We start from the raw sequence: 12,234 nt of genomic DNA, 5'->3' as shown, positions 1-12,234 counted from the left end.
TCTGCCACAATGAGGCCACACTCAGATTGGAGATGCTACAGCTCATATTCCATCTAGGCAGCCTCCAACCTGATGGCATGATTTCTCCAACTTTTGGTAATTTCTCTCCTCAGACATCCCTCTTCTTCGATTCCCCCCTCTGGCCTCTTGCTTCTTCTCCTCACCTGCCTATCAACTCCCCCTGGCGCCCCTCTTCCTTCCCTTTAGCTCCAGTCCACCCTCCACTCCTATCGGATTCCTTCTTCTCCAGCCTTTTGTCTTTTCCACCGATCACCTCCCAGCTCCCCCACCCACCTGACTTTACCTATCACCTTCTAGTTTGGCATCCTTCTCCTTGTCCCCACCTTCTTGCTCGAGCATCTTTCCAGCTCTGATGATGGGTCTGCACCCGAAATGTCGACTGTTTATTCATACTCCATAGATGCTGCCTGACCGGCTGAGTTCCTGCAGCATTTTGTGTGTGTGTATGTGTGTGTGTGGCTCAATGATTCAGAAATAGCTTCTGTACTCTCTGCCATCTGATTTCTGAATGATCCTTGAACTCCTGAACACTACCTTGTTATTGCTTTTTTTTGCGCTCTTAATTTATATTGTAATTTCTAGTAATTTTGTCTTTTGTACTGCTCCCACAAAATAACAAATTTCATATCATAGAAGATAGTGACAAACAAGCATGCTTTTGATTCTGAGTGCATCCAGGTAAAAATTCTCCTTGGCTGAAAACAATCATCGCAGGCTCTACTGAACATTTTCCCATTATTTCACAAGAATCACATGGCCTGTCAAAGGTTCATTGCAATTTGGGGAATTAGATGGATGGCTATCACAGCCAAGATTTTCTCTGCACCTACTGGGAAAGGTACAGGGTGGGACTTCCCTATAAATAGCTAATATACATTTCCAAGAGGAGAACTCAATTTACATTTGCATTTATACAGTATACTTCAAGTCCCTTTCAGGGTGTTTTGATGCGTACAGTCAGTAGCATTGTTCATAAATTAGCTGACTAGAATCCAGAGGCCGAGAGCATCACACATAAGTCAAAAGAACTCAGCAGGTCAGACAGTTTCTATGTGGGGAAATAGGCAGTGGACACTTAAGATCAGGATATGAAAGGAAGTGGCACGATGGTCAGTATAAATGGGTGGGGGAGGGAGAGAGAGAGTCAAGCAAGAGCAGGTGGGTATCTAGAGCCCTAGGCTTCAATCTAGGTGAGTTCAGGTGCAGCCATTACAGCTGGAGAACATAACCTCAGGGAATTAAATGAAATTTGGGTTTATTATCAGTAATGGTGGCAGTGTGACCGCGAATGGATTAATCATAAACATAAGACATTCTACAGATGCTGGAAATCCAAAGCAATACTCCCAGAATGTTGGAGGAACTCAGCAGGTCAGGCAATGTCTATAAAAATGAATACACAGTTGCTACGCTTCTGTTTATAATTTGTTGCTCCATACGAAGTATACCAACCCTGAAGATGTTAAAATTCATTTTGACAAGAGTTCAGTGAGACCCTCTCTCACTGATACCCCTCTGCTGCTCTGACTATTCAACCATATACTCACCCAGACTTGCGACAATCTTCAACCATGTACTCACCCGGACTTGCCACACTCTTCGACCATGTACTCACCCGGACCTGCCACACTCTTCGACCATGTACACACCCGGACCTGCCACACTCTTCGACCACGTACTCACCCGGACTTGCCACACTCTTCAACCACGTACTCACCCGGACCTGCCACACTCTTCGACCATGTACACACCCGGACCTGCCACACTCTTCGACCATGTACTCACCCGGACTTGCCACACTCTTCAACCACGTACTCACCCGGACCTGCCACACTCTTCGACCATGTACTCACCCGGACCTGCCACACTCTTCGACCATGTACACACCCGGACCTGCCACACTCTTCGACCATGTACACACCCGGACCTGCCACACTCTTCGACCATGTACTCACCCGGACTTGCCACACTCTTCGACCATGTACTCACCCGGACTTGCCACACTCTTCGACCACGTACTCACCCGGACCTGCCACACTCTTCAACCACGTACTCACCCGGACCTGCCACACTCTTCGACCATGTACTCACCCGGACTTGCCACACTCTTCGACCATGTACTCACCCGGACCTGCCACACTCTTCGACCATGTACACACCCGGACCTGCCACACTCTTCGACCATGTACTCACCCGGACTTGCCACACTCTTCAACCACGTACTCACCCGGACCTGCCACACTCTTCGACCATGTACACACCCGGACCTGCCACACTCTTCGACCATGTACTCACCCGGACTTGCCACACTCTTCGACCACGTACTCACCCGGACCTGCCACACTCTTCAACCACGTACTCACTCGGACTTGCCACACTCTTCAACCATGTACTCACCCGGACTTGCCACACTCTTCAACCATGTACTCACCCGGACCTGCCACACTCTTCGACCATGTACTCACCCGGACTTGCCACACTCTTCGACCATGTACTCACCCGGACTTGCCACACTCTTCGACCACGTACTCACCCGGACCTGCCACTCTCTTCGACCACGTACACACCCGGACCTGCCACACTCTTCGACCATGTACACACCCGGACCTGCCACACTCTTCGACCATGTACTCACCCGGACCTGCCACACTCTTCGACCATGTACTCACCCGGACCTGCCACACTCTTCGACCATGTACACACCCGGACCTGCCACACTCTTCGACCATGTACTCACCCGGACCTGCCACACTCTTCAACCACGTACTCACCCGGACCTGCCACACTCTTCGACCATGTACTCACCCGGACCTGCCACACTCTTCGACCATGTACTCACCCGGACCTGCCACACTCTTCGACCATGTACTCACCCGGACCTGCCACACTCTTCGACCATGTACTCACCCGGACCTGCCACACTCTTCGACCATGTACTCACCCGGACCTGCCACACTCTTCGACCATGTACTCACCCGGACTTGCCACACTCTTCGACCATGTACTCACCCGGACCTGCCACACTCTTCGACCATGTACTCACCCGGACCTGCCACACTCTTCGACCATGTACTCACCCGGACCTGCCACACTCTTTGACCATGTACTCACCCGGACCTGCCACACTCTTCGACCATGTACTCACCCGGACCTGCCACACTCTTCGACCATGTACTCACCCGGACCTGCCACACTCTTCGACCATGTACACACCCGGACCTGCCACACTCTTCGACCATGTACACACCCGGACCTGCCACACTCTTCGACTACGTACTCACCCGGACCTGCCACACTCTTCGACCACATACACACCCGGACCTGCCACACTCTTCGACCACGTACTCACCCGGACCTGCCACACTCTTTGACCACGTACACACCCGGACCTGCCACACTCTTCGACCACGTACTCACCCGGACTTGCCACACTCTTCGACCATGTACACACCCGGACTTGCCACACTCTTCGACCATGTACTCACCCGGACCTGCCACACTCTTCGACCACGTACACACACGGACCTGCCACACTCTTCGACCACGTACTCACCCGGACCTGCCACACTCTTCGACCATGTACTCACCCGGACCTGCCACACTCTTCGACCATGTACTCACCCGGACCTGCCACACTCTTCGACCATGTACTCACCCGGACCTGCCACACTCTTCGACCATGTACACACCCGGACCTGCCACACTCTTCGACCATGTACACACCCGGACCTGCCACACTCTTCGACCATGTACACACCCGGACTTGCCACACTCTTCGACCAGGTACTCACCCGGACCTGCCACACTCTTCGACCACGTACTCACTCGGACTTGCCACACTCTTCGACCATGTACTCACCCGGACTTGCCACACTCTTCGACCATGTACTCACCCGGACTTGCCACACTCTTCGACCATGTACTCACCCGGACCTGCCACACTCTTCGACAATGTACTCACCCGGACTTGCCACACTCTTCGACCATGTACTCACCCGGACTTGCCACACTCTTCGACCATGTACTCACCCGGACTTGCCACACTCTTCAACCACGTACTCACCCGGACTCTCAGATCCTAAGTTCAATTACACCGTATGCCTTCTTAACCACAGAGTCAATCTCCGCAGCTGCTTTGAGCGTCCCATGTATTCAGACCCCAAGATCCCGCTGATCCTCCATACTGCCAGGAGTCTTACCATCAATACAATATTCTGCCATCCTATTTGACCTGCCAAACTGAACCACTTCACACTTCACAGTCCTGACGATGGGTCTCGGCCGAAATGTCGACAGTGCTTCTCCCTATAGATGCTGCCTGGCTTGCTGTGTTCCACCAGCATTTTGTGTGTGTTGCTTGAATTTCCAGCATCTGCAGATTTCCTCATGTTTGCACTTCACACTTAACAGGGTTGAACTCCATCTGTCACTTCTCAGCCCAATGTCGCATCCTATCAATGTCCCTCTGTAACCTCTGACAGCCCTCCACACTGTCCACAACACCTCCAACCTTTGTGTCATCAGCAAACTTACTAACTCATCCCTCCACTTCCTCATCCAGGCCATTTATGAAAATCACGAAGAGTAAGAGTCCCAGATCAGATCCCTGAGGCACCCCACTGGTCACCGAGTAAGATGCACGTTTCAGAGGAAAGGGATAAATAGTAGGATATGGAGCTCAATTATAAGTTGATTCTACCTCAATTTTGTCCCATTCATGGCTGAATTTACCTATGTGTGTTACCTGCAGAGAAATCCGACAATACTCTATTCTTTTTCCAGTGACACAGATCACAAGCAAGAGAAAACCAGCAGATGGAGGAAATCCAGAGCAACAAATATAAAATGCTGGAGGAACTCAGCAGACAGGTAGCATCTGTGGAAAAGAGTAAACCTGAGGAAACCGATGAAGGGTTTCATCCCGAAACATTTTCCACAGATGCTGCCTGGCCTGATGAATTCCTCCAGCATTTTGTGTATGTTGCTCTGTATGTCACAGATACTTGGATGGGGGCTAGTGAAAGCTCTCCACCCATGACTACGTGACTACATGACTACTCAAATGCCCACGATAAATTTGCCAATGACACACCGTTGCTGGCAGAATCTCAGCCGGCAATGAGGTGTACAGGAGCAAGATGGATCAGCTGATTGAGTGGCATCGCAACAATAACCTCATGCTCAAAGTTAGCAAGTCCAAGGAATGGATTGTGGACTTCAAGAAGGAGAAGCCAGGAGAAGACACATCAGTCTTCTTTGAGGGGGTCAGTTGTGGAAAAGGTGATCTGTTTTCAGTTCCCGGGTGTCAGCATCTCAGAATTTAAGCACAACACATTGATACAATCATGAAGAAGTCATGCCAGTGGCTCTACTTCATCAGGAGGTTAAGAAGATGGGGTATGTTACCAAACACTCCAGCAAATTTTTGCAGATATACAGCGGGGAGCAATTCTGACTGACTGCATCACCACTTGATATGGGGCCTCCAATGCACAAAATGGAAAGAGGGTTGTAGACTCAGCCAGTTCCATCAAGGCCACAACCCTGCCCTCTTTGTGGAGAGCTTCAAGAGGCCCATGATATCCAGGAGCTTCCCTCTTCTCATTTATGCCATCAGGTTGGAGGTACAGGAGCCTAAGACTGATATTCAACAGTTCAGGAACAGCTTCTTCCCCTCCACCATCAGATTTCTGAAAGACCCACAAACTAATGACAATTATCTTACAATTCCTCGTCTGCCCTATTTATTTTTTTTATATAACTTTGGGTAATCTTCTGTCTTGCTTTGTATTGCTGTCACAAAACAGCATATTTCACAACATTTGTCAGTGTTAATAAACCTGATTCTGATTACCACTGGTAAAGACTGGAAATTGATTGAAAAGGATGAAACTTCAAGTGTAAAGATAAGATTTCATTGATTATAAAGTCTTGTTTTAAATGCTCCGTGATTATAAAAGGAATGTAAATTCGTCTTTTTCTGAGATGTTCAACTTGTCATACTGTGTTGTACTGCCACCTAGTGGGAATTGACAATATAACTTTTACAAGGAATCAAGGTTAAAAATATAAAAATATAAGCCCCAATGAAAGGTCAAAATGATGAAGTATGACGCACTTAAAATCTTTTCTTTCTGTACACAGTTATCAATAATACATTGAATTCCTATGATCACTTGACCGTTGGGGTGCTATGTCATTTGAAAAGTAGAACTAAGCAGTTCATAATAAGGAGCTAAAGATGCAAGACCACAAAACTTCAGCTATATTACCAAGATAAATTACTTCCATGCTGGAATGCAAGTGTGAAAGAAATATCAGGAATACTGCCTGGAATATTTTATCTATTAATTTTAGTGGACTTAGCATTAAGGTTGATGCACATACTGCACAACTTGACAACAACATCTTTTTCAGCTTTTGTGAGTTACCAGTCTCATAAAACATAACTCTAGATATGTAGTTCACAACTCTCTGTTGTAACTCCCGGTTCTGAACTGCACATCTATACCCTGAGGAGGATAACAATGAGCTTATTTCAGAAGCCTACCTCTGCCAGAGCTCACGAAGGAAATTACCAGAATTCTGATGAGAATTTGACTAGCAAATAATCACCAATGACTTTTGGAAGAGAGCAAAGTGTAAATGCTAACTATCCTGTGCAATTTCATAGCAACAGTCCAAGAGGAAATACTTTCTGATTATATTTAATGCACAAACAATATAGTGTAAAATTAACACTTTAAAAGCACACATCAAGCTGTCCATAGTCATTGGTGCTACAACCCTTAAGGCTTTATAATTGTGATAAGTATAAAATCAAAAGATATGCACAAACGTCTGCTGTATCCATTTCTAATTTCATAAAGCAAAGCATTTATTCACATTACAAAATCACAAAAGCCTGCTCCATAAACAAAAACAAGTTAAAGATAATTCCATCATTGTCAAGCACCTCACCTGATGGAAAAGCAGGTTTATTCTGTTACTCTGAACCCATTCCATCTTCTCTGAGACAATTGGCATCTTTCAACGCAAAGGTATAAGGCAATCATGAACCAGTTTTGTCACCTGTCATCTCTCTTAATCAGATATAAAGTTCAGCTGAAGTCTCAGAAATTTTGCACCTATTTCTCTCTCACACCCACTGCACTGCAGCCTGAAGATCACGTCCTGACTACATATTCTGATTTTCCTGTTTACTTATGGATTGCGCATCGATGTCCGTCCTCAACAAAAAGAGATCCTCATGAGCATGCAATTCACACAGTTATTTTCCTTTTTGAAAATCATTTTATTTCAGGAATTTGAGTGGTATTTTGCACCTCCAACTTTAGTAATAAGGAGCAGAAGAACAGCAGGCCATTTGGCCTCATCTGCATGCTTCACCATTCAAAAAGAACATGGTGGCTCTTTTACCTCAGCACCAACTTCCTATACCAATTCTCTCAATATTCAAAATCTATCTGCTTCAGTCTTGAATATACTCAGTAAGTGAAACTCCGTGTAAATAATTCAGTAAATGGCCTTCTTAGGTAGGAAATTCCAAAAATGCCATTCTTCTCTGGGTGAAGAAAGATTTTCTCATCTCAGTATCAAGCAGCTGACCGCTTATTTTCAGACCATCCAGTCATAATGAGACACATAGCTCTGGGCGTCACCTCCATTCCTGTCAAGTCCTCAAAGAAATCCATATGAGATCACCTATTATTTGTTTAAAATCAAGAGATTATAGGCCCAGTCTGCTGATCACTGCTCAGAGAATGAATGCCTTCCCTTTCCCCTCCACCCCCATTCCATTAATCAATCCAGTCCCTCTACTGCAAGGAAACCAGACGTGCACATTATTCCAACAGCAATCTCACAGGGATTTGCAGTAAGGTACCTTTACACATAATCCTCTTGCTATAAAGTCCATTTGTTGTTCTCAAAGACCAGATGTATGTGCAACTTGACTTTCATTAATTCATGCACAAAGCCCCTCTGAACATCTTTCAGATCTTGCAGCATCACCAGTTATGGCCTGCTAACTTAAAAATGACCCATTTTTCCATGTTTCTATGTTTTTCCATTAACTAATCTTTAATGCACTCTAGTATATCATTCCGATCTCATGTGGTAAATAACTTTGTTTAATAATCCCTTCAGTGGCACCTTACTGAAAAGCCCTCCAAAAGTCCACCATTTTGCCCTTATACATTCCTGCTCACTATAATTTTAAAAACTCAAATGGATTTATCAAAGATATTGGTCCTTTCACAACATGTTGACCCTATTCAGTTCTATTATTTTCTAAGTACTTTGATTCCATTTCCTTAATAATAGATCCCGTTATTCTGTTTTACACAGGTGTCAGACTGTTGTCTCTGCTTTACGACTCACTCCACATTTAAACATTAGCATGACATGCCCCACCTTCCAGTATGTGGGAAATATTCCAGAAAATTTGAAATTCAGGAAAAGGGCATCCATTTGAACTTCCGGTCAAGTTGGCGCCAAGTTACGGTCTCCATCAAAGTCATAGTTCAGATTCAGCTTTTTTTAAGCTTGTACTAATGGTTTTAGGCACAGAGATAGGATTCAGATTTGGGTTTAGGGACAGGGATGTGGGGGAATTAGGGGTCAGATTTAGGTTTAGGGACAGGGATGTGGGGGAATTAGAATTTGAAGAACAGCGATGTGAATATGTGACAAAGGACATTCTGTTGTTGGCCCAGCAGACCAGAGGGGATAAGTGCTGGTGACCCACAGATCTGCGAGGTGTATCTATCCCATGCAGAGAGAAGGTACAAAGGCCAGTGACTTTCTAGGCTGGTGTGACCAGAGTTCAAGGCCTAGTGTTTAAAGTCCCATCATCAGCGAGTCCAGAGTTGAAAGTCTGGAGTTTACAGCCCTCACTCAGGGATCTCACTCTTTGTCACTGGCTAGTCCTGGGGTCAATACTGAAGATCGAAGCCTAAAGGACAATTAGAAATCAGGAAATTGAGGCCTGACGGCTAAGGCCTTGAGCCTGTGAGTCCAGTGGGGAAGTTGAAGCCCAGTGTCTGCGAGTCCGAGTCCGCTGGAGGCTGGAGACCACCTGTCCTGGAGTTGAGGACTAAGATTACGCATTTCACTCTATGTTTCAATGTACATGTGAAAAATAAACATTGATCGGAATCTGATCGATTACTACAACTACCTCCCAGCCCAGCACATCTGCGGATGTGAACCTCCTTCCACTGAGGATATTTACAGCAGCAGGTGTGTAAAGAAGGCCTGGAAGATCATTGGGGTCACCAGTCACCCCAACTGTAAACTACTTCAGCTGCTTCTATCTGACAAACTGTACTGCAGCATTAAAGCCAGGACCAACAGGCTACGGGACAGCTTCTCTCTACAAGCCATTAGACGTTTAAATTCACATGTCTGTACATTGCATCAGAGTTGTAACACAAAGATTTTTACTCCCTCACCTTGTGGGATGGGTGTAAGATTTAAATAAATAAACAAATTCAGAATGCTAGGAAGTATGTCATCTGTTTCTATGCAGCTTTCTTTTAATTTCCTTAATTTCCCTAATAATTTTCCTTGCTAATATGAATTAATGCTAACTTTTATCATTACCTGCTCTTCTAAATTTTCAGGAGGTTCTGAGTCTAATCTTCTAATTTTCTTTCCATTTTCTCCAACTTTTTTTCCAATTTGCATCTAATACTAGTCTTTTTTTTAATATATCAACAGATTCTTCTACAGCCTTTTTTATGTTTTTCACGAGACTACTCTCATTTTCTGCTTACCTCTTTCTTATCGATTAGCAGTAATTATTTTCTATGGTGACCTCTATTCTTGGCTTTTTTCCTTAGCTCTTGTGCAATCTTCAACTACTCTTGATAGCCATGTTGGATTTCTGTTTTTTTTGTGCCTAGAATGGTATATCTTCATTGTAAAACATGTATTAATTATTTGAATACTTGCTATTCACCATTTATTATCACTTATTTTAATCTGGAGCAAATTCTGATAATCCAGCATGCTCAAGGATTTGATGGTGCTAGACCAGCAGATTTTATGGTGTTATTCCATTAATGCCCCAGCAGACTTTCTTTCAGATATCACACAGTAGAATAAACATTTCCAGTAAACTTTGCAAGTGTAGAGGGAGAGCTGGGAAACAAATGACTCAGGATTTCGCTGCTGCAAGAATGTAGATTGTAGCGAAAGCATTTGCCACGGATGTTTTTTGGGTGGCACAGTAGTGTAATGTTTAGCACAACACTTCACCACACCAGCAACCCAGGTTCAAATGACGTCAGCGTCTGTAAGGAGGTTGTACGTTCTCCCTGTGACCACCTGGGTTTCCTCCAGCTATCTGTTTTCCTCCCACAGTCCAAAGATGTACCCGTTGGTAGGCTAGTTGGTCATTGCGAACTGTTCAGTGATTAGGCTGGGGTTGCTGGGTGTGTGACTCCAGGGCTGGAAGGACTTACTTTGTGTTGTTTGTCAATAGATAGATAGATAGATAGATAGATAGATAGATAGATCAATAAATAACCAGTGCTATCATACTTTATGATTTATTGTCACCACCAGGAAGAAAACATTCCTGCTTGCCCTCCAGTGAGCACTGGATCTTAAGTACAGACGATGTTGGATTGAAGTAATCTGTTTCACTTAAAATTCAAATAAATTAAATATTAGTTAGATCAGACCTCTCAGACCAGCAGGATGAAATAAGATGCTGGAAAAGTATATGGAATCCTTACTTACAGAGGAATTACAGACAACAGTGTGACTATATAGTACAGCAGTGTAATACTATTACTGTATGATTGCTAATAGTAAACACTCACAACTCAGCTGGGTGTTCTGTATTGAACTTTGGCACAGCGTATAAGAAATAATGCTATGACTTTAATGAAGAATAAAAGACTACTGAACAGAGAGTTTGGAACAGTTGGAGATTATTTCCTTAGAGAAACAGGTTAATGGAATTTGATAAGTTCAAAATCATAACTGGTTTACACACCAGAAGACAAAAACACTCTCTAGTGTACAAGAATCAATAAATGAAGAAAATGGATTTAACATATTGGCAAAAGAATAAGAGGTGGCATTAAAAAAGCTGAAACGCAGCAAAGTATATATTGATCTGAAAGACCGAAAAAGGTAAATTCAATCAAAAATAAATTCTCGAGGCAATTAAAAATTGCAGGAAAAAAACTACTGGGATTAATGACATAATTCTGCTAAAGTGATAGCACAGGCACAATGGGCCAAATGATCTCCTTCTTTGCTGTTTGGTTGAATGATACTATGATTGTTATCTACAAATATCAAATAAAACTAACTAGATGTATTGTAAGACCAAATATTATTTAATAACAGGATAATAGCTCCCTGACAATGTGATATAATCATTTGCCTATCCATTCTCATTTCTGTCATTGATTTGGCTGTTTCCATTTGACAAAAAAAAATCAAACATGCTGCTATGTTGATTCAAATATTTTTACTACTTACGATATTTAGAAAACTCCACTGTTGTTTGAGGATGGAACAGGATAGTGTACATGATGCGTGCTCCACTCCAGAGCCACTCTAGGGCATACTCCACTAAAGCTACTTTCTGATAGTCTGCTGGTCTGATATCACCCCATCCTGGTCTCCCTTCATATGCGATCAGATATCTCCCTTGATCGTACTGATTTACTGTCAGGGGTTCTGCTAACTTAAATACGTAAGTCTAATATCAATAAACATGGAAATCATGAAACACAAATCCAAAGGTTTTAGATCTCAGCCCATGAGACTCAACTTCTTAAGACACAAACCCTTTATTGACATCCTTCATTTACGAGATTTTACTCTCAAAACAGAGTTCCAGAAATCGATGGGTCTGTGTATTATACTGGCTGATAATCTGAAGTCCACTTGGGAACGAAACTTTAAATGGTTTTGTTCATTTATGAAATTAAATTTTAACCTGTCTTCTGGAAAGTAGTCTGTGAATCAGTTAATGAAGTTCAGAAAAAAGAAAGCTGCATCAAATTCTATTGTTGATTGTGCTATCTGGTAAGATAGAGGCACTCTAGGAGTACTTCATTATCTCAAAACACCCATTTCTTCATATCCTGACCAAAGGAGTTGCAATCTGCTGCAGCACCCAACACTACAATGAAAATAGTCATCCAGGCCATCTTATAATGTGCAGTCATGACTTGCCATCACTCT

Source organism: Hypanus sabinus, chromosome 14, assembly GCF_030144855.1.
Source record: "Hypanus sabinus isolate sHypSab1 chromosome 14, sHypSab1.hap1, whole genome shotgun sequence".
In the NCBI taxonomy this organism is placed as follows: domain Eukaryota; kingdom Metazoa; phylum Chordata; class Chondrichthyes; order Myliobatiformes; family Dasyatidae; genus Hypanus; species Hypanus sabinus.
This window is presented reverse-complemented; position numbering follows the sequence as displayed.